The sequence below is a fragment of the Pinus tabuliformis genome, chromosome Q, assembly GCF_031772625.1.
Source record: "Pinus tabuliformis cultivar Carrire ecotype Pingquan chromosome Q, CPIR1, whole genome shotgun sequence".
Classification (NCBI taxonomy): domain Eukaryota; kingdom Viridiplantae; phylum Streptophyta; class Pinopsida; order Pinales; family Pinaceae; genus Pinus; species Pinus tabuliformis.
The window spans coordinates 841,098,805-841,120,472 of NC_142296.1; the positions used below are offsets into that span (position 1 = coordinate 841,098,805).

The 21,668-nt window shown below is 41.2% G+C and overlaps 1 pseudogene; it reads left to right on the forward strand.

The window, feature by feature from the left end:
* The first annotated feature begins 19,349 nt into the window (after nt 1-19,349).
* On the forward strand, nt 19,350-21,143 carry LOC149222213 (heat shock 70 kDa protein, mitochondrial pseudogene; annotated as a pseudogene).
* The last annotated feature ends 525 nt before the right edge of the window (nt 21,144-21,668 follow it).

A 21,668-nucleotide genomic window follows, 5' to 3' on the forward strand; every position in this document is an offset into this window, starting at 1 on the left:
GGAGATGATTTAACGTGTAATCTCTCAGGATGTGCTCCTCTCAGTCACTCCCATCAGGATAAAAGAGGATAGAAGTCCTCCACATACTTAGTGTGGGAAGGAAATAACTTTATCCTCTTTCAGTATCAATTTTTGATGAAGTCCTCCATTTGGATCAAGATATGGTCCTCCAGTGTGATTCCAAAAGTGAACTCCTTCTACTAGTTATTGCTTCATAAAAAAAATTCTAATAGTCAAGAATATTAGAAAGAGAATAATTACTGGATCCTTAAGATATCCTCTTTCTGAAAAGGTAGAATAATTGATTTCCCATTTCTTCCTCTCATATCCCTTCACAATATCTATATGGTCTTCTACTCTAGGCCCTCTAATGTCACCCCCATATTTTCTTCCTGGCACAAATCCTATTTTGGCGACTTTAAGATCAAATCTAATTTTAAGGAACTTTGTGTCGCTTTTCCTAAATACCTATGTTGGAAAACTTCTCTATCAAGGAACAATATTGTATTCAACTCTGAATTTGTCGTTGTCATATATGTTTCTCAAAATGATCTTTATTTCTATTTTGAATAGAATCCTCCCTCAATCTACTCATCATTGGACCTACTTGAGAAACATTGGTTATCCCCTTGGGTTCCCCTCAACCTTCATCCCTACATTGTGAAACATTTGAACCACCCTCCAGAATGGTTGTTGCATGTATCTAGGCAAGAATTTTTAGAATGGCAGGGAAAAATACAATCTTGGATCCTTCAATTTTATGGGGATTCCAAACAAAACCAAAGGGTGGTGGGAGGGTGAGGGATTCTTAACATTAATCCTGAGGGAAAAATAACATATAATTACTCATGGGGTCTAGGTCTAAAATCTAATAACCAAAATTAAAAGTATGGGATTCTCATGGGATTGACTCTCACTACCTCTAAAGGAGTCCAAGATATCATCATCCTAGGAGACTCCTTCCTCATTATCGGCATTTAAAATTTGATTCCCCTCCCAAAGACAATGTGTTATTTTTTCTTTTGTTTTATAGAATAAAAAGCATTATGTAATCCTTTTCTTCTTCTTCACCCTTCCATATCCTTTGCTCTCTAAATTCAAAAGTCGATTTCTTACTAATAGGGTGTGAGAATTGGAGGAAGGAATGACCCAAATCAATGGAATTGATGGCTTCTCATGTATCCCATATTTTTCCCATGGTTTACTCGCCCCTATCTTTTACCCTCTCCCCCCCCCCCCCCCCCTCTATTAAATCAGTTCCCTTTAGTTTTTATGACATCTCCCCTTACTCCCCCCTCCTCTACCTCCCATGATCCCCTCTCTCCATGTTCCCCTAAGTCTGCCCCTCGACCTCCTTATTCTGCCACCTCCTGTTGGGAAGGGTCTTCTAGGGTCAATTTTGGGTCAAAAGCCCAATTTTTGGCGCAAAAAGCACAAGTTTTATTGTAAAAAGTGTAAAGTCTCTGCAAGTTGCGGTCACGGAGCGCGTAGATAGTAAAGTGTCTTAAAGGGTTTTACCATTCTTTTATGTAAGTTGTGTCAGCTTGTATAGACCTACCCATGGTCTGTGGACCATGGGATTGTATAAAAGGGAGAGTCTTAGAGAGTCTAAGAGATAACAAAGGATGAAGTTGAATGTAATGGGTTAGTAGAAGAAAGAGTGAAGAAGTCTTAGAGTAGAAGACGGGCTCTGCAGCTATGTGCACAGAGAACTAGAGTAGAGTCCACAGTTGAGTGCGCAAACCCCTGCAGCTGAGTGCATAGGGAGGTCTTGAGTCTGTAAGAGAATTGAAGTATTAATAAAGAGATTATTCCACAGATTCCTGTGTTTATCTATTTCCTTCTATTATGAATGAATGCGCTATTATGTTATGATGAATGGTGGGTTTATGAATTAATATTGTATTTATGTGTGATTTTACATGATTTATATTGTTATATGAAAGCATGTAATAATAACTATTTATGCAAAGCATATATTGTTGCATGTTAAATTTATCGAACACTTAAGCCGATCTGGGTGAATACAGGATTAAGGGTAACCACAGAGGTGCGTAAGCGGTTGATTCACCTGTCTAGGGTCTGTGAAAGACAGTCGTGAACGTTTGTAGAGGTATAGAATTTGATTAAGGGAAGTTATATCAATAAGCCCTAAGGGATTATCAATCTGTATGAAGGCAGGTTTAGGGCATAAAACGACATTACACTAATATCTGGGTGCGGAAACTTGGTTCCAGCATCCCCCCATACTGCTTCATGTGAGACATCAGTCCGCGCTTCATGGGTTTATGCTAAAAGGGCCGATAGTGTAGGGATTTGTTTGGAAAAACTAACGTTGAACCTAGGTCAGGACCCACTAAGCCAACAAATGGTTCCATTATCTGGACTAGGATCTACATAAAAATATGTGTGATGTCACATCACTGGAATCCAATAAAGAAAGAAATTAAGGAGTGGTTGGATAGAAATATCCATGAATTCGCAGTGCAAGAAAATATAAATCCACGATTGATGAAAGAACTGTGGTTGGACAGGTATCTGTACACGAAGAAACATGAAATTTTCTTTTGTTCCTTCCTGATCGAGCTATACGAGTGGATCGCTAAATTGGGAGATGCCCAGGGAAGGTGGAAGCTTGACGGTCTAATAGTGTGGACCCAGGAGTTAGTGCGGAGATTGGAAGCCTCTGAAGATAAGATCACACATGTTTTCAACTATGCAAAGTGGAAAGCTATTCAGGGATAGAGGGAGAATAGGTCTTGAATATAGCCCGTTGATTGAGCCCCCTTTGAGTGACGATGAAGGAGCAACACAGGCTTCACCATAGAGCGTCATCCAGTTAATAGGGCAAGGGTTCCTGCGAATACCCCATCCGCCCACACCACCTCCATCTTCACCTCCACAGCATACACCTTCACCCACATTGCCACCACCTCTGCCACCATTCAATATAGCGAATACAGTGAATTTCTTGTTTTCAAGGGCTTGGGAAATGAGGACCCTGACTAGTTTTGGTTCGTTGTGAAGGCCATGTGGACAGCCTAGAATATTATAGACGATCAGATGAAGAAAGCAACATTGGTTACTGCTCTACAGGATCGTGTACTAACATGGTACATTAAGTATTGTATTGATGGCTCGACGGCTCCCTTAGCAGACATTTAGACTCTGCTGAAAAAGGAATTCAGTAGGCCAAAGTCTGAATCGCAATTGGTCATTAGATTCAAGGAAATCATGATGAGGCCTGGTGAAACGCCATAGTAGCTGGATCAGAGATTGAAATTACAAATCCGTGAAGCTAACATGAATCTTATGGATGGACAACATCATGAATGGTTTGTAGCTTCGCTCTTGCTTCACCTAAGGGTTGCTTTATCACAGCAAAAGATTGGGACCCAGGTGGAAGCCATGGAGATTGCGATGAGATTGGATGAGACACCGATTCAAGATGTTGCTTTCAAAGTTCAGCAGATTCATGCAGAGTTGCATAATATTTGCCTAGAGTTCCAAAGTCTGAAGAAGGATAGAGCGGCTTGGCCAAAGGTGCATGAAGAAGTTTGATTCCTAATGTGTAAAAGCCAAGGGCGTGATAAAGATCATTGCCCTCTCTTCGTGAATTATGTTGTAGGAGGAGGGTCAATGTCTCTAAGGCTGGAAGCTCAAGTAGAACCAAGTATAGGGCCCATGCTATGGTGCGCTATCTGTTAGGTAGTTGTAAAACATGTAACAACCAATTCTCACTTGCTGCAGAAACTTGTACAGACACCGCAACATCTCTTCTGCAACTTTTGAAAATCAATGGGACACGATGAGCGTAACTGTTGTAGCTATGAGTTGATGATGGAAAGAATGACCACATATAGAATACAGAAAGAAACTTGGCCTATGGATCAAGGTGTCAGGGGATTGTGAGGAGGATATCAGGTGCGTAGATGAGGCCAAGGTGGAGGAGGACCTACGAGAGGTCAGGTACAAGTTATTTTCTACAATTGTGGAGTGCGAGTACACTACACACGGGAGTGTATGAGCCCAATGCACATGTCCTACCTATACTATACTTAGTTTGACCATGTGACAGAGTATTTCCCTGTATTTATAGCTAAAATATAGAAGAAAAGGGCACAACCTCAGCAGCCTACCCAAAACCTACAGATGATGAAGGCTGAACCCCGCAAAGAAGATCCTAGTGTGAATATTGTGCTGCAAAGTGGAATGACGGCTGGTGAGGATAAAGGAAAGCATTCTGAAGAAAGTAAGTGGGTTTTCAAAGTTACAGAAAAGGAGGTTGGATTTGATTTGGAGTGCGTGAAAGAAACTTTCATGTAAGTAAAGAAAAGCTTCGTTGAGGCCTCTACCTCAGGAAGCCACGATAAGCTTTCTGAAGAAATGGACCCCTCCATGCTTACAACATTCTTCAAGACTTGTATGAAGTTGCTATGCTACACCAAGGTCCTGAAAGGATTACAAGAATTAATAAATAAGTGTGTTGGAAAAGAAAATGCTCTTGAAGGACCAGGCGTAGTCAGAAAAATTGGTAAGAATAAGGCAAGAACAGGACGTGATATGAGGCTCACTGCGCACATAAGGGAGTATGAAATGGATCAAGTTATTCTGGATTTGGGGTCGGATGCAAATGTTTTTCCTAAATAGACATGGGAGAGAATTGGGAGACCTATGCTACAGTGGTCTCCGATTCAATTGAGGATGGAAAATTAGCAGAAGATTATCCCCATGGGAAGATTCCAAGGAGTGGCAGTAGATATTGAAGGCGCTAGCACGTTAGCTAATTTTGAAGTGATAGAGATTGTTGATGGCAGCAACCCCTACCCCGTGCTCCTGGGGATTGATTGGGCTATTGACATGAATGAGGTGATCAATTTGAAGAAGCGGACAATGTCATCTGAGAGGAAATCGCTCCGCGTAGTAGTACCTTTGGACCTTGCAAAAGGACTGCGTTATACTGAACCATTCCGCGATTATGAAAGTGATGATGATTTGGACCAGATCTACAAAATAACAATGCGAGACCAAGATTGGGTGAACCCGACAATAGATGGACGCATTGTATGGGACCACGAAAGTTCCTATACATCAGATTCAGATGAGGAGTTGGAACACTGGCATAATAGGTTGCATGAAGTATCTACGTTGTGTTGTAACATGATAACTAAATCGTTGCATTGTGTATCGTCAGAGGTAAGGATTTTTCCTTATTATGATGGTCTAACTAACATAGATAAATTTTTGGATGCATTTGAAAGGGAAGTACCAGAGAAGCATCACTTCCAAGCCTTGGATTTGGCATTGCGTGCTATGCCTGCAAGATGGTGGGGCACACACAAAGACAGTTTTTATGGATGGCGTGAATACAAAATAATGATGAGGTTGCGGTTTGGTCACCCAAAAGTGTGACTGACAAAGAAATATGGTGGGAGGAGTGATTTGTGCAATCACTTATCAAAATGGATTGATGCTTATGGAGCAGAGCCACAACCGGAGTGGGTGAATTTTTTCTGTCACACTTTGGACGTAATACCAATGAATTGGTACCTGGAAACAGAGTTCCGCCATGACACTGAAGAGTGGTACATATTGAGACAGGGATTTTTTATGACATTCAACTTTGAGGATGGATTTGAATGCATTGATAAAGCATTGCAGGAGGTCAAGGCAATGATCTTCTGAATACCACAGGATCCCTTGGATTTGATTCAACTAGATTGGACCACCCGATTGTGCCATGCGCTGGAGTGCTACAATATTACTGCTGAATAAGAATATGAGGATCCAAGGAACATTAATATCCCAGAGGTAGAAGTTCAGTGTGAAGTTAAGGGACGCAGATAGAGAATCAAGATATCACCGCACTGCTAAAAACTATACAAGTGAACATTGGAACAAAGGCAAAGCCGAAGTTTGCGAAGATAAGGGACTAATGGGACGATAATACGGTTGATAAGGTTGTTAAGTTGCTCCGTGAATATTAGGATTTGCATCCCAAAAAGTTTCTAGACTTAAAAAGCATCATAGGCAATTTGGGGGTGATGAAAATAATGTTGAAATGAGATGTGAAGCCTATTAAGCACAGGTCATATCGCCTTAATCCTAAGTACAAGGAAAAGGTATGCGTGAAGTTAGACAAGATGTTGGCAGTGGGTATTATTGAACCAGTGGAGGAATCTGATTGGGTGAGTCCAATGGTAGTTCAGGAAAAGAAGCAGAAGGATGAAATAAGGATTTACGTAGATCTCAGAAAGTTGAATGATTCTTGTGTTCATGATCCTTTCCTAACTCCATTCACAGATGAAGTGTTGGATAATGTTGGCGGGAATTCACGGATGGGTTCTCTGGATACCATCAGATAAATATCGCACCAGAAGATAGGAGTAAGACTACATTCGCGACTGAATGGGGATTCTTTCAGTATACGGTAATGCCTTTTTGACTTAAGAATGTGTCGACAACCTTCTCGTGCGTAGTCATTGCGACACTCAAAGAGTTCATTCACAAGTTTTTGGAGGTATATTTTGATGATTGGATAGTGTTTGGACTAGTAAAACGCCATGTAGCTAGTTTGCGCTTGATGTTGGATACATGTTAAAGGTATCAAATTGCGCGAAAATTGAAGAAGTGCTTATTTTGCATCCCTTTTAGAATCTTGCTAGGTCATGTAGTGTGCAAAGAAGGATTAATGGTGGACGCTGCTAAGATCGCGGGCATAATTAATTTGGAGGTGCTAATGAGTATTTAACAGCTACGCGCAACGCTGGGTCATACTAGATACTATTGAAAGTTCATGAAGAGCTATGACCAGATTACCGCGTTGAGGGATAAGCTATTGAAGGACACTACATTCTATTGGGATGAAAAATGTCAATGGAGTTTGGATGTATTAAAGGAGAAAACAGTTACCATGCCGATCCTAATCTTCCTGGATTGGAAGAAGGAATTTCATGCTCATGTATATGGGTCATGTATCATGTTGGGAGTAGTGCTGACACAAGTTGGTGAAGGAGAATTGGATTGTAGGAATTTACAGGGTAAGTTCCTTAGAAAGAACACCAAAGGGACACCGCCCACAACCAGATCACAAATCAATACACCAGTATTTTTGATGTGGTTAAAACCCTCAAAGAGGGAAACAGTCCACGGCCTGTGCCAACGTGGCTACTACAGGCAATTTATTAATCAAAGAATGAAAATTTACATAAGCTTCTCTCATGCACGGATTACCCGAACAATGACCCTCCATTCGCTTTAAATAGAACTCATGGACCAATCGGGTGTCAAGCCACGGATCAAGTGTCCGTAATACCGAGGAGAGAGTGAACCGTCAGATCACTACATATCGTGACCGTCGGATTGTAAGTTACAAAATGTACAACGGTAAAGAAACACACTTTACCTAACTCTATACCTAACTCTACACTAGACCAAGTTGAACTTAACTATATCCTATGTGTCGGAATATCCTAACATCCCCCCTTAAGAACAACTTGGGATAGGATTGAAGGATTTACAAATATGACACAATAGGAGAAGGAAGGAGGCACTAGAGCCTATCCCCCCTTAGTGACAACTTCCTGAACTCCAAGCATATATCGAAGTTTAGTGAACTTCGCCTCTGTGAGAGCCTTTGTGAAGATGTCTGCAACCTGATCATCTGTTGAACAATATTGCACTTCAAGAACATGGTCATGAATGAGCTTTCTGATGAAGTGCATGTGTAGTTCAATGTGTTTGTTGCGCTGATGCTGGACTGGATCTTTGCATAGCTGAATGGCACTTTGATTATCACACCAAAGTGTGGTTGGATGCTGCTGCTCAAAGCCAAACTCTGATAGGATCTGACGAAGCCACAAGGCTTCCTTACTGGCTTCCACGACACCATGATACTCTGCTTCTGCTGATGAAAGAGAAATGGTAGCCTGTTTCTTACAAGCCCATGTAATAGGTCCTGAACCAAGAGTGAAGACATAACCGGCAGTAGACTTCCGATCATCAGGGTCACCAGCCCAATTAGAATCAGTGAAACCAACTAATAGAGGAGCTGCTTTGGCACTGTAATGAATCCCAAACTGTACTGTACCTCGAACATAACGAAGTATTCTTTTAGCTGCTTTCCAATGACTTTCACGGGGGTTTTGCATAAAATGAGCAACAAGGCCAACAAAAAAGGAAAGGTCAGGACGAGTATGGGTTAAATACAAGAGTTTTCCTACAAGTTGACGGTATAAGGTAGCATCTACTTTAGGAGAAGTACAAGAGACTGAAAGTTTGACTCCAGAATGAAAGGGAGAAGGGGCTGGCTTACAGTCTTCCATGTGAAAATGACGAAGAATATCACAAGCATACTTGGACTGGGAAAGGGAAATACCCTCCTTGGATTGCAAGACTTGAAGACCGAGAAAATAGTGTAAGTGTCCTAAGTCTATCATTTCAAATTCCTTTTTAAGGCTGGACTTCACATGGTTTATAAGGTTGGGATCACTACCAGTAAGAATAAGATCATCAACATAAAGAACAAGGATGATAAGAGAGTTGCCCACTTTCTTGGTGTAGACAGTATTGTCAGAATAACACCTAGAAAAGTCAGATTCTAAAAGAAAGCTATCCATTTTGGCATACCAAGCCCGAGGAGCTTGCTTGAGACCATAAAGGGATTTCTTAAGTCGACATACAAGGCTGGAGTCTGTTTGGATGAAGCAAATGGGTTGTTCCATATAGATTTCTTCATGCAAGTCCCCGTGCAAGAAGGCAGATTTAACATCCATCTCATGGAATTCCCATTTTAAAGAGGCAGCAAGGGAAAGAACAAGGCGGATAGAGTTCATTTTGGCAAAAGGGGAGAAGGTTTCAGTGTAGTCAATGCCTTCAACCTGTGAAAAACCCTTAGCAACAAGACGAGCTTTATGTTTATCTACTTTCCCATCTGGTCCATACTTGGTTCTGTAAACCCATTTACATCTAACAAGTTTGCGTCCCTTTGGTAGAGGAGCAAGATCCCATGTATCATTTGCCAACAATGAATGATATTCTTCATTCATAACTGCTTCCCAATGTGGATGGCCTGAAGCTTCTGCAAAAGTGTCAGGATCATGATTTACTGGAGCTTGAGCCAGTAAAGAAGAGGCTCTTTCAAACTGAGAACGTGTACATCGCTGATCTGTAGGATCACCGGCAAGATCACCTGCTGCATCCCGAGTAGCACGGACCCATCTTGGAAGTTGAGGATCCTGAGAAGGTGGGGGAGGATTTTCATCCTCACTTTCATCATCTGAAGAAGAAATGTTTTCAAAAGTAGAAGAGATAGGAAGAGGTGGCACATCCGCCGGACTAGGCTCACAGGCCGATTTATTTTCATCAAATTTTACATCTCTTCTAATGATAACATTTTTGGACTTAAATGGAATAAGTCTATAACCTTTTACATCTTCAGAATATCCAACAAAAGTACATTTCTCACTCTTAGGTTCTAAAGATTTATGCTTTTCATCTGGAATATGGGCCCATGCTTCACTTCCAAAAACACGAAAGTGACTTACATCTGGTTTAATGGAACTCCAAGCTTCTTCTGGAGTGAGATTCTTTAGAACCTTAGTAGGAGTGCGATTTATTATATAATTTGCACAATTAATTGCTTCGACCCAAAAACTAAGACTGAGTCCTTTAGATTGCAGCATACAATTAGCCATTTCCTTTAAGGTGCGATTTTTCCTTTCAGCTACACCATTTTGTTGTGGAGTGTATGGAACAGTATGTTGCATTTGAATTCCATTTTCGGTGCAAAAGTTGATGAATGTGTTTTTAACATATTCTCCACCATTATCAGTTCTTAGCTTAAGAATTTGATGTCCAGATTGTTTTTCAACAAAGGCTTTGAAGGCCAAAAATGTGTTAAATACTTCGCTCTTGAGTTTTAAGAAGTATACCCAAGTGCGTCTGGAGAAATCATCAATGAAAGTTAAGAAATACTTGCAGCCAGAGAATGAAGCAACAGGAAGTGGACCACATAAATCACTGTGCACAAGCTGTAAAGGGGCTGAGGCGTGCCAAGAGGCACGTTTTTCAAAACTGTCCCGATGATGTTTTCCGAGTACACATCCGGAACAAACACCATCTCTGCAAGATACCATAGGAAGACCTGCCACCATATTTTCTTTACATAGATGCTAAAGGGAGCGATAGTTTACGTGACCAAATTGCTCATGCCAAAGTTTGCTCACTTCATCATTATGAGCAACAAATACTGAGGGAAGATTTGATGACCCAAAGTTGTGAAACTTATACAACCTTGTGGAATCATCAGCAATACCAATAGCTAGAATCTGTTTAGGATCTCTTAGATCCTTGATTACAACATCATGAGGTGAAAATTCAACAATTTTACCTTCACCTGAATGAGTTATCTGATATACAGATAGAAGGTTGCAGGATAAGGTTGGAACACATAATACATCATTAAACTGACCATTGTCTAGATGAACAGTTCCAGTCCCTACAACATTAAGATATCTATCATCACCAACATATATATTTTTGGTGTTACAATCATTTAAAGAAGAAAACATGGCTTTGTTTTTGGCCATGTGATAAGAGGCTCCAGAATCAATGAGCCACTCATGAGAATGAGAAGAAGAAGATACATTTAATGCATAACCAGACTGAGCCGATTGACAACGACATGCAGAAAGTGTCATTCCTGAAGATGAAGTTGAACTTGAAGTTGAAGAATGCTCCACATGGATGTTATGTTTCTTCATTACGGCTTCCAAGGCTTCCATCTTCTTAAAGCATTTAGATTCTAAGTGGCCATCTCGATTACAAAAGTTACAATGTCTATCAGTCTTCTTCCATTTGTTTTTATTGGTCTTATCATTTTGCTGAAATGATCTTTCATTTTGAGGGTGAGTTTGCTAAGGACCCTTGTTTGGTTTAGGACCATTCTTTTTAGGATATGACTTCTTAGGATTCTTTGAATTTGGTTGCTGCTGGGTGGCTAACGCTTTCTTGGAAGAGTTTCCAAGATTAAGAAGACCAAGGTGTAAGAGTTTTTCTTGTTCTCTTATTAAAGAATCACAAAAAGAGTCAAAGGAAGGGGCCTTATAGTCTTTTCCTTGACAAATGAAAGCTTCCCGTGTAGAATGGAAGGTGGAAACAAATACAGAGTAGGCTGGTCCCAACTTAGTAAGAATGGAATAAATAAGGTTACTATCTTCTTTCTTAACCTTAACACCTTCCAAGAGATATCTAAGGGTCTTGAATTTGGACAAGAAATCTTCAATGAAAGAAAAATTATTAGGATCCAATGTAAGCAACTCATTTTCAAGTTGATGGGCTCTAATTTCATTTTTAATCCCAAAAACTTTAGTGATTTGTTCCAATGCTTCATGAGGAGTATCAAGTTCTGCAATATGGAATCTAAGATCAGGAGAAATAGACATTCCTATCAAACCACGTGCTTGATCTTGTCTATTTTCCCATTTTGTAGCCTTGTCTTCATCTTTTGGTTTCTTCTCTTGGCCTGTGGCTATTCTGTAGAGACCTTTACTTCTAAGTAAATATTCCATGTAGGCTATCCATTGGAAGTAGTTAGTGCTGTCAAGAATGACTTGGCATGGAATTTCCATTTTAAAAAAAACTAAAGCTGAAGATGCTGAAAGTAAGTGTTCCAATGCATAAATCTCGAAAAATTAGGCTGTTTTAAAAAAAACGGCTCTGAAAAAGGCTTCCGGATGAAGAAGTTATGGCTTTTTGAAAAAAAATTGTTGAAGTTGCCGGCAAAGTGCGCGAATGTGCGGGAATGAAAAAAAACGCCCCTACAAAATGGAGATTTGAACCCAAGACCTCTACTCTTTTAAAATAGCTTTGAACCAATTGAGCTATACAAAAAATTTGAGAGAGAGAGAGAGAGAGAGAGAGAGAGAGAGGGTGGGGGCGGGGCCTTGGGTTGCGTGCTTGCCTTGAGAAAGCTCTTTTTTTCCTACAAAACAGAAACACAAAACCCAACACGAATATGCAAAGAAAAACGAACCTTACAGCTCGAAGTTAGCTTTAGCCAGAAACTAAATATTTTTCTCAATGTTTCTGATTTTCCAAGATCACACTAAGGTGCAGGGAAAGGAGCATACGCATGAGAAAAAAAACTTCCTTAAATTCCTTAACTTCCTTTCTGTTTCTGATTTGCCCAGATCGCACAGAGTCGCAGGACAAAGAGCATACACAGAAATGAAAGGTATAGATCCGGTAATTAAAAAAAGCTAAATAAACAGAAACCGAAATAACCAGAGAGAAAATAACAGTAAACTGCAGATAAACACTGTATACCTCCAGATCTTAAAAATGACGCAGATAGGGCTACCGGAAACCTTTTCGCGTTAAACGAAAGGGGTTCCTCACTGGAACAGATGCTTCGAACACAACAAAGAAGTCCTCTCGGCCCGAAAGCAGTCAGAAACAGTAGATCTAGGAAACGACAACCGCATGCAGTTCTACCGGCTTCAGATTTGGATCACCAAGGATCACCCGATAGAATTTGCGAGTAGGTAGTTGTCTAAGGCTGAAGAAAATTACTCGACGACAGAGTGCGAAGGGTTGGCTATGGTCTACATGCTCCAGAAATTCAGACATTACCTGCTAGGTAGACACTTTAAGATGTATACAAACCATTATGCATTAAAGTACCTAGTCAACAAGCCTATGTTTGGGGGGGAAATTATGCAGATGGATGTTGTTGTTTCAAGAGTATGATTTCCAAGTAATTGTGAAGCCAAGGAAATTGAATGCAGGGCGAGACCATCTATCGCGCATTGAATAGGAGAGGAGCCTACCAATTTAGAAGAAGGGATGCCTGATGTGCATCTCTTTGTGGTGCACGCAGTGGACAATAACTTTGTAGACGTTATCCATTTCCTCACTACGGGAATGGCTCCAGAAGGATACACTAGTCAATAGAAGAATGAATTGGTGGTGCACGTGACATATTTTTCTATTATTGTAGGTCACTTGTATAAGATGGGATTGGAAGAGATATTGCGACAGTATGTGCCTGATTTTGAACGAAGCAGTATCCTAGTTGAAGCTCATGGAGGTGCTGCAGGAGGAAATTATGTAGGAAAAGCAACAACACAGAAGATTTTACGGCTGGGTTGTGGTGGCCAACATTACATAAGGATTCCAAAGCATATTGTAGGGCATGCAATGCATGTCAAAGAACTGATAGGCCATCATGAAGGGATGAGCTGTCTTTGAATCCGCAGGTATCATTGAAGCCATTTGAGAAATGAGAAATCGACTTTGTAGGACCGATTCAGCCTTCGAGAAAGAAGATAGGTGCGCAGTATTTCATCACTATGAATGAGTATTTGACCAGATGGGTAGAGGCATAGCTTCATGAATGACTGTATAGGGGCAAGAATAATGAAGTTCTTATTTGAATATGTGTTGACTAGGTTTGGTTGCCCAAAGATTTTGATGAGTGATCGTGGCACGCATTTCCTCAATGAAACGATCAACACACCGATAGAAGAATTCCAAGTTTATCACTAGAAGAGTACGCCATATCATCCTCAGGCCAATGGGATGGTTGAAGAATTTAATAAGATATTGGAGAATGCGCTGACAAAGTTTTTCAATGCACAGAGAAATGATTGGGACGTACATGTAGCAACGGTATTGTGGGCTTATAGAACTACTTGTAAGAAGCTTACTGGTCAAATAATGTTTAGGTTGGTCTATGGCATAGAGGCTATGATACCTATGGAGTATATCATGCCTAGTCTATGCATAGTGTTCACAGGGATGGTGGACCGTGGAGATTTACAAGAGAATCTTGTGCAGCTGATAAAGCTTGAGGAAGATAGATTTTTGGCTGGATTCCATCAACAAGTTCAGAAGGAACGCGGAATATCTTGGCACGATTGGCACATCAAATTGAACAGCTTTAAGGGAATGATTTTTTTTTTTTATATGATAGTAAGTTTGATAAGTTTCCAGGAAAATTTCAAATGCACTAGCTGGGACCATACGTTATCAAAGAAATTACTAATGGTGGAGCAGTTCAGCTTGTGAAATTGAATGGAGATCCATTTCTGGGAAAGGTAAATGGAAGTCAATTGAAGCCATACACTGGAGATCTAGTCCAATGACTACATGACGGTAGCACAGTCTTAGCACTCCAGGTAGCTGCAAGGAGGCACGGGACTATAAACTACATTGTCTGGTGTGTAGAGCTGTGCGACGCGGACTCTGCGCGAAATAGGAGGGTGTCACAGTACCAAAAGAAGCACGAAGGGAGGTATGATATAGAAGGAGAGACCACACAACGCAGCCAGAAAGTGACCGTTGCCATCACTGTTCATGATTGGACTGCCAGAAGATGGTTAAGAGGAGCGGGCGGCCAGCATTTAAGGTTGAAACTAAGAGTGAAATATTTAGAAATATGCCACCAATCTAGCATTTATGGATGGATTTTGGGGAGAACGGTCGAATTTGAATTCAAATCTGCCTATAAAATACACGTGGCCGTCCAGGGAGAAACACTTTGTATTCTGAGAATTTATGTGTTGTGTTGTCTGTTGTGCATGAACCGTGAGTTCTTTGAGGATTTTCTCGTAAGCCCCATGTTTGATCAGTATCCCGAGACAGACAGAAATCTTATTCACGATATCATGTTAGGACCAGGTCCAACAAAAACCGCTAGTACTGGGGAGCTATCACCTCTGAGGGAGTTGCTCTCGAAGTAATGAGTATGGAGGTTCCAACAGTAGTGCTGACAATGTCGAGGTTGCCTAGGTCAAATCCTACACCGACGAGAGAGGCCCCCAAGCCGAAGAAGGATAAGCTAAAGAAGCCGATGCCAATGCACGAGTCATCGTGAAATCATGCAACTACACAGGTGCAACCAAAATAAAAGCTGAGTGTGAAGGAGAAGGGGAAAGTGGTGGATCTGGAGGTAGAGTAAGGTGCAGAGGATATTGACATTGACGGGGTGGACCCTATTTCTAAGCTACCGGAGTATATCCCTGCATGCAAGGGCAAGGTGAAGGTCCTAAAGGACCTAGATTTCAGACATTTCTCCCTCAACACATCCTTATTACCAGATAATATCACCTTTGAAGGTCCATGCTTGGCATGGGTCTCACACTTGAAGCTTGAAGACTGGGATTTAGAGGACCATGAGTGTTCCCCCACCTTGCTACTGACACCTTCATGCAAAGCATTTTCTACAAGGAGTTGGAGTTCGTGGAATGGATTCCAGGAGTCAACAAGTCAGGGTTGTTGAACCTGTAATGGGTGTCGCACTATTATCAGCCAAATATCAACCTGATTGTCATTAAGCAGTTCTTGTGCCTGGTACATGACGGGAACTTGTGGTTAAATGAGTCGATCCCTATCACAGATATGCTGATCCATCGAATGACATTATTACCACAATCTAGATTGAATTTGTTCAAGGCGTTTTGTGGAAAGACGAGCGAGCGCGACCTTGCTGAGAAGATGAAGGCCAAGTTTAAACTTGTCAAAAAGCCATGTGGGTATTCGATTACCGGCATTACTGACCCAATAGTCAAGATTGCCATGCAGATTCTGGCTGGAAAAATTATGCGGAAGTGCCACACGGACGAGGTGCCGACACTAGTGGTTTCATTGGCAGCCCAGTGCATGGAGGGCATATAGTTCAACTTGGCATGCTACATGTGTAGTGAGTTCCTCGCAAACTACAAAGAAGCACAGAACGATAGTAAGACCTTTCACTATTCGTGGTTGTTTCTCTTAGTTTTGTTGGTCGTGTTGGATTTTTTGGAGGATAGCCAGTTTCCTCCTGTGGAGAAATATATACCAGAAGCAGCGAAGTTTGCATCTCGCTGGGCCACCAAGGACATTGTGTAGATCATAGAGAGCAAAGTCTTTTGGGTACTGATGGAGGCGATCATTTCCATGGCCATCAACCAGAAGCCGCGGTTGTCACCAACCATGTTTGAACAACTCTCGGGGTATGCAGAGTTCAAAGTGGACTTCCACCATGTTTACATCTGGGTGAAAAAGGACCCCAAGTAGAAATGGTTCAACTTACCCTACCTAGCTACGGATAACACTATTGCAGAGGTCATCAAGCGTTGGTGAATAGAGTTGCATTCCACATCTGATGTGGCCGCCGGGACTAGCAATTCTGCGAAGAAAAAGAAAAATTAAGTGGTCAAACAAAAGGTTCAACTATTGGATGAGAAGAGGAAGAAAGAGGCCAAGGAGAAGGCCCAGGTAGAAGCAGAGCATGCTGCAAAGGAACAAGCAGAACAAGAAGAGCACAACTCTGAAAGAAGTTAGAAGTCTCCTTCGCCCCAAACGGAGGAAGAAGAGTGGTTAGAGAAGCGCAACGAAGATGAGCAGAAGAGCACTCCCTTCCGAATCAATGGATATAGCAAGCAGGAAAAGGAAGGACCGTGCAAGAAGACAAAAGCCACTAAGTCATCACTAGATCTAATTACCGTGAAAGAGGGTGACTTGGATTATATTGGAGATAAGGTGCGAGATACAATAGCAGAAATGTTGTAACAGTTTGAGCAGTAGAAAAAGTAGGCACTAAGCACAATCCAAGCGGGTCTGCGCGAGCTGCAAATCCAAACGACTAGACTCCAGGCAGGTGCAATATAGAGCAATGTTGCATCAACTAGTTTGGCACCAAGGACCACTCAAGCAGTGAAGATGGTTCGGTCAATGGATCTCTGGGCAGTTGCACTGCCTGATGGAGATTTGAGCGCAGAGGTGGCCGCTGACAAGGCTATTGTCAGCACTTTGAAGAATGTGGACCTCAACTTGGCCACACTCCCTAGTGAGTTCCTTCACACACTACAAGCAGGTGTGATCGCAAAGATTAAGGCCTGGGAGCAGTGTGTGCTGAGAATGATCAGCGAGTATAAGGTCAACAACGAACAAATGTTCGTGGATAAAACAACAATGTTGAAAGCATGGAAGAAATTTAAGGCACAAAACGAACAAACTGCGGCTGTGGTGGCCGAGGCATGTAGAATAGTCCTTGAGCTGCATATCCCAGAGGAATCGCTGGTGAACGCGAATATTAGGAAGTTGGCTGCAGGTGTGCATGACACGAAGACAAAAGTGGCCAAGGTTTAGTTTGAACTGATCCTGAAGATTACAAATTAGATTTGAATTCACAGCCTTCAACTCCGTTAGAGGTTAGGGAACAACGCGAAGCTGCTGTGAAGGATGGAGTTGCAGTAGTGGATGCCGCAGTGGTGGATTGCATCGTGCTTTTCGAGAAATCCATGGAGGTAGTCATGGTGTTGTAGGAATATCCTAACCTTGATAGGTTAAACACAATATCTTGTGAATTGAAACAGTGGTATGATGAATCAAGAGCGATGGTGTGCGTCGTCACTATAGCAGAGTGATTGGCCAAGTTGCATGATGCAAAATAGTTGCTTGAACAGGTGGAGGTAGCACAAAGGAAGGACCTAGTACTCAAGGCCAAATTGGGGCCTTGGGTGGATGAGGCCTATGTTATCTTCACCAACATTGACGAAAAGTTGGCAAGCCTACAAAGAATGCAGGGGCAGATCAAGGAAGATAGCGTAGGACTAGCAACAGAGTAGGTGGTGGACCAAATCAAACAAGCAGTCACACAAAGCGTGGCTGAGGTAGCAGTAGCACAAGTAGAGTTGGGAGGTCTCCACAGTAAGATCTCCGCGCGATCAAAGTGACTCGGGGGGGCGAGTCATGATACTTGTGTTGGGGGCCTGTTGGGACAGGGTCCCTTAGGGTCAATTTTGGGGCAAAAAGCCCAAGTTTTATTGTAAAAAGTGTAAATTCTCTGCAAGTTATGATCGTGGAGCGCATAAATAGTAAAGTGTCATAAAGGGTTTTACCCTTCTTTTATGTAAGTTGTGTCGGCTTGTATAGACCTACCCATGGTCTACGGACCATGGGATTGTATAGAAAGGAGGGTTTTAGAGAGTTTAACAGATAACCAAGGATGAAGATGAATGTAATGGGTTAGTAGAAGAAAGAGAGAAGAATTATTAGATTAGAAGAGAGGCTCTGAAGTTGTGTGCGCAGAGGCCTAGAGTAGAGTCCCCACCTAAGTGCACAGATCCCTGCAGCTGAGTGTGCAGGGAGGTATTGAGTCTGTAAGAAGAACTGAAGTATTAATAAAAAGATCATTCCAGAAATTCTTGTGTTTATCTATTTCCTTCTGTTATGAATGAATGTGCTATTATGTTATGATGAATGGTGGGTTTATGAATTAATACTATATTGATGCGCAATTTTACATGATTTATCTTGTTATATGGACACATGTAATAATAATTGTTTACGAAAAGCATATCTTGTTGCATGTTAAAGTTATCGAACACTTAAGCTGATTTGGGTGAATACGGGATTAAAGGTAACTGTTATCACTTAAGAATTCTAATTTCCAAACTGCTCACATTAGTTTGATGCTCTCTCCCAAGACCTATTTTTCAGCCAGAACAGAAGCTTATATCTCATGTCATCTTCACTTACCATTATATCGGCAATGCAAGAAAAAGGAGGTGAGATACATCAGAATGGTTAACAGGCAACTGAGAGCTGGGATTAGAAGCAAGAAGAAACAAATTGAAGACTTAAAGATACAGTTGAGAAAACTAAAAGAATCTCCATAAAGAAATTTCACTTCAAGTAAGGATATGTTTCAGAGTTTTGATGGTTTTGCTTGGTATTAATCTTTTCAAACGTTCCCATTCAGATTTGGAGGTTTTAACAGTAAAGTGCTTAAATAGCAAAGTTTTGGGTTGAAACTATGATGTTTGAAACAATTCAGCAGTTTTGTAGTGCGCTACGAAATTGCTGACGGTGATGATTAAATCTCAGCAGTTTCGTAGCGCGCCACAAAACTGCTGAAGCTAAATAATCCAATTTCAGTCACTAGTTTTGAACTGAAAGTGGAAATGTTGAAAATGGAATATCTTCAAGGGATCCTGCAAAATTATCAATCTTCAGCAAAGTTAATACAGGTGGAGGAAACATGTATTCGAATGCAACTTTAAACTTTTGTCATAAAGTGAACACATTTACTACAGTCCAAAATATGTCAGGCAGCTTGGAGGAGCTTTTGTCTTCACACATGGACAAAGGTTGACACCGCACAAAGACGTGGCATTCTGATATTTTTGTATAATCAAAGGAGAAATACATGTTACAGTTTATTACAAAGCTTGTTGCAGCTTGCAATGAACTCAGAAGTTATTACTGCCAGGTTATAGATGAACAATTGACATGAATCAAGACAACTATTTCAAGGAGGCTCTCAAAATGCGCAATATTCTTGAAGAATTTCATGGTGATCATGGGCTTCGCCCCCCAATAATACTTGGTGTTCGTGAGCATGTATTTACTGGAAGTGTATCATCTTTAGCCTGGTTCATGTCTAACCAGGAAACAAGTTTTGTGACTTTGGGTCAACGTGTCCTGGCAAATCCTCTCAAGGTCCGTATGCATTATGGACATCCAGATGTCTTTGATAGGATTTTTCATATCACACGAGGAGGCATAAGCAAGGCATCTCGTGTCATTAATATAAGTGAAGATATTTATGCAGGCTTCAACTCCACTTTGAGACAGGGAAATATCACTCATCATGAGTACATTCAGGTTGGAAAAGGACGAGATGTGGGACTTAATCAAATTGCTCTGTTTGAGGGTAAAGTCGCTGGTGGCAATGGCGAACAGGTTCTTAGCAGAGATGTATATAGACTTGGAATGCTTTTTGACTTTTTCAGGATGTTGTCGTTCTACTTCACGACTGTTGGCTTTTATGTTTGTACGATGTTGACAGTCTTGACAGTCTACGTTTTTCTTTATGGTAAAGCATACCTGGCCCTGTCTGGTTTGGATATTGCAATCACCGACAAAGCTCGTTCTTTGGATAGCACAGCTCTGGAGGCAGCTCTCAATACACAGTTCCTGTTCCAAATTGGTGTATTTACTGCGGTGCCAATGATCATGGGGTTCATCTTAGAACAGGGACTTCTGAAGGCTCTTGTGAATTTCGTGATAATGCAACTGCAATTATGCTCTGTGTTTTTTACATTTTCCCTTGGAACAAGAACTCATTATTTTGGCCGGACTCTTCTACATGGAGGTGCCAAGTACAGAGCAACTGGAAGAGGATTTGTTGTCCGTCATATCAAATTTGCAGAGAATTACAGGCTTTACTCTCGCAGTCATTTTGTCAAAGCATTTGAAGTGATTTTACTACTTATAACAAGGAGAATGCTATTTTTGTTTATGGTAGAGGTTGGAGAAATGCCGTGGTAAAAGTGTGAACCCCGATGAGGCCGTTGCCATGGGTGCTGCCATTCAGGGTGGTATACTTCATGGTGATGTGAAAGAGTTACTTCTTCTTGATGTTACTCCTCTGTCATGGGGAATTGAAACTCTTGATGGTGTATTTACACGGCTTATCAACATAAACACCACAATTCCAACAAAGAAAAGTCAGGTGTTTTCAATTGCTGCAGATGGTCAAACTCAGGTAGGAGTGAGAGTATTGCAAGGTGAGTGGGAAATGGCTTCAGATAATAAGCTGCTTGGCGAGTTTGAGCTTGTTGGCATTCCACTAGCACCCAGAGGTGTACCTCAAATAGAGGTTACCTTCGACATTGATGCAAACGGTATTGTGACTGTATCTGCTAAAGACAAAGCCACGAATAAGGAGCAGAATATCACTATCCGGTCGTCTGGAGGACTGACAGAAGACGAGATACAGAAAATGGTGAGAGAGGCTGAGATGCATGCTCAAAAAGATCAGGAAAAGAAGGCATTAATCGATGCTAGAAATGCTGCAGACAGCACGATATACTCAGTAGAGAAGAGTTTGAGCGAATATAAAGACAAACTTTCTTCAGATGTCATTTCTGAAATAGAGTCAGCTGTAACAGACTTAAAGAAAGCAATTGCTAATGATGATGTTGAAGATATCAAAGCAAAAAACTGATGCAGCAACTGCGGCATCCTTGAAAATAGGCTAGACTGTACAGCAACAATCTGGTGGCTCATCCTCTGGTTCTCAAGGTGGATTTCAAGGTGGAGCCTACTGTTATCATCAGAGTAGCAAGCGTTTGCAGTGGTACAACACCTAGACAAAAACAGGGTTTCTCTGACTATTATGCTGGATGATGGTCAAAAGAATGAAATTTTGAGGGAGATTATTGAACTAGATCCTAAAAAGGGTATCTTACAAAAGGTTTTTATAAATAACTATCTGCATGTAAATATGTCTCATGAATTTAGGGCCTTGATAACCGCAGAAGACCATTCTCTTGCATTATTGCAACAAGGTGAAATCGTTTGGAGAAAATTCAAGACACAACACTCATTCTAATGCTGAAGTTATCTCAGTTCTCAGGTTCTTTAAAAATATTTCAGATAGCTGAGTATGCCCTTAGTGGTATTTAGCTGACAAGTTCTTGATGCTGATTGCTTTCATTTCCAGATCATGCATATCTCTTATCAAATAAGAGAAGTAGATGAGGACCAGGGACCATTAAAGATACAATAGAATATATTATACATATTACAAGACTGTGTTATGGACAGTGTGAGGAAAAATAGCAAGGTTGCAACTGATGAAGAGAGAACAAAGCGGCAAATCTTTTTGGAAGATT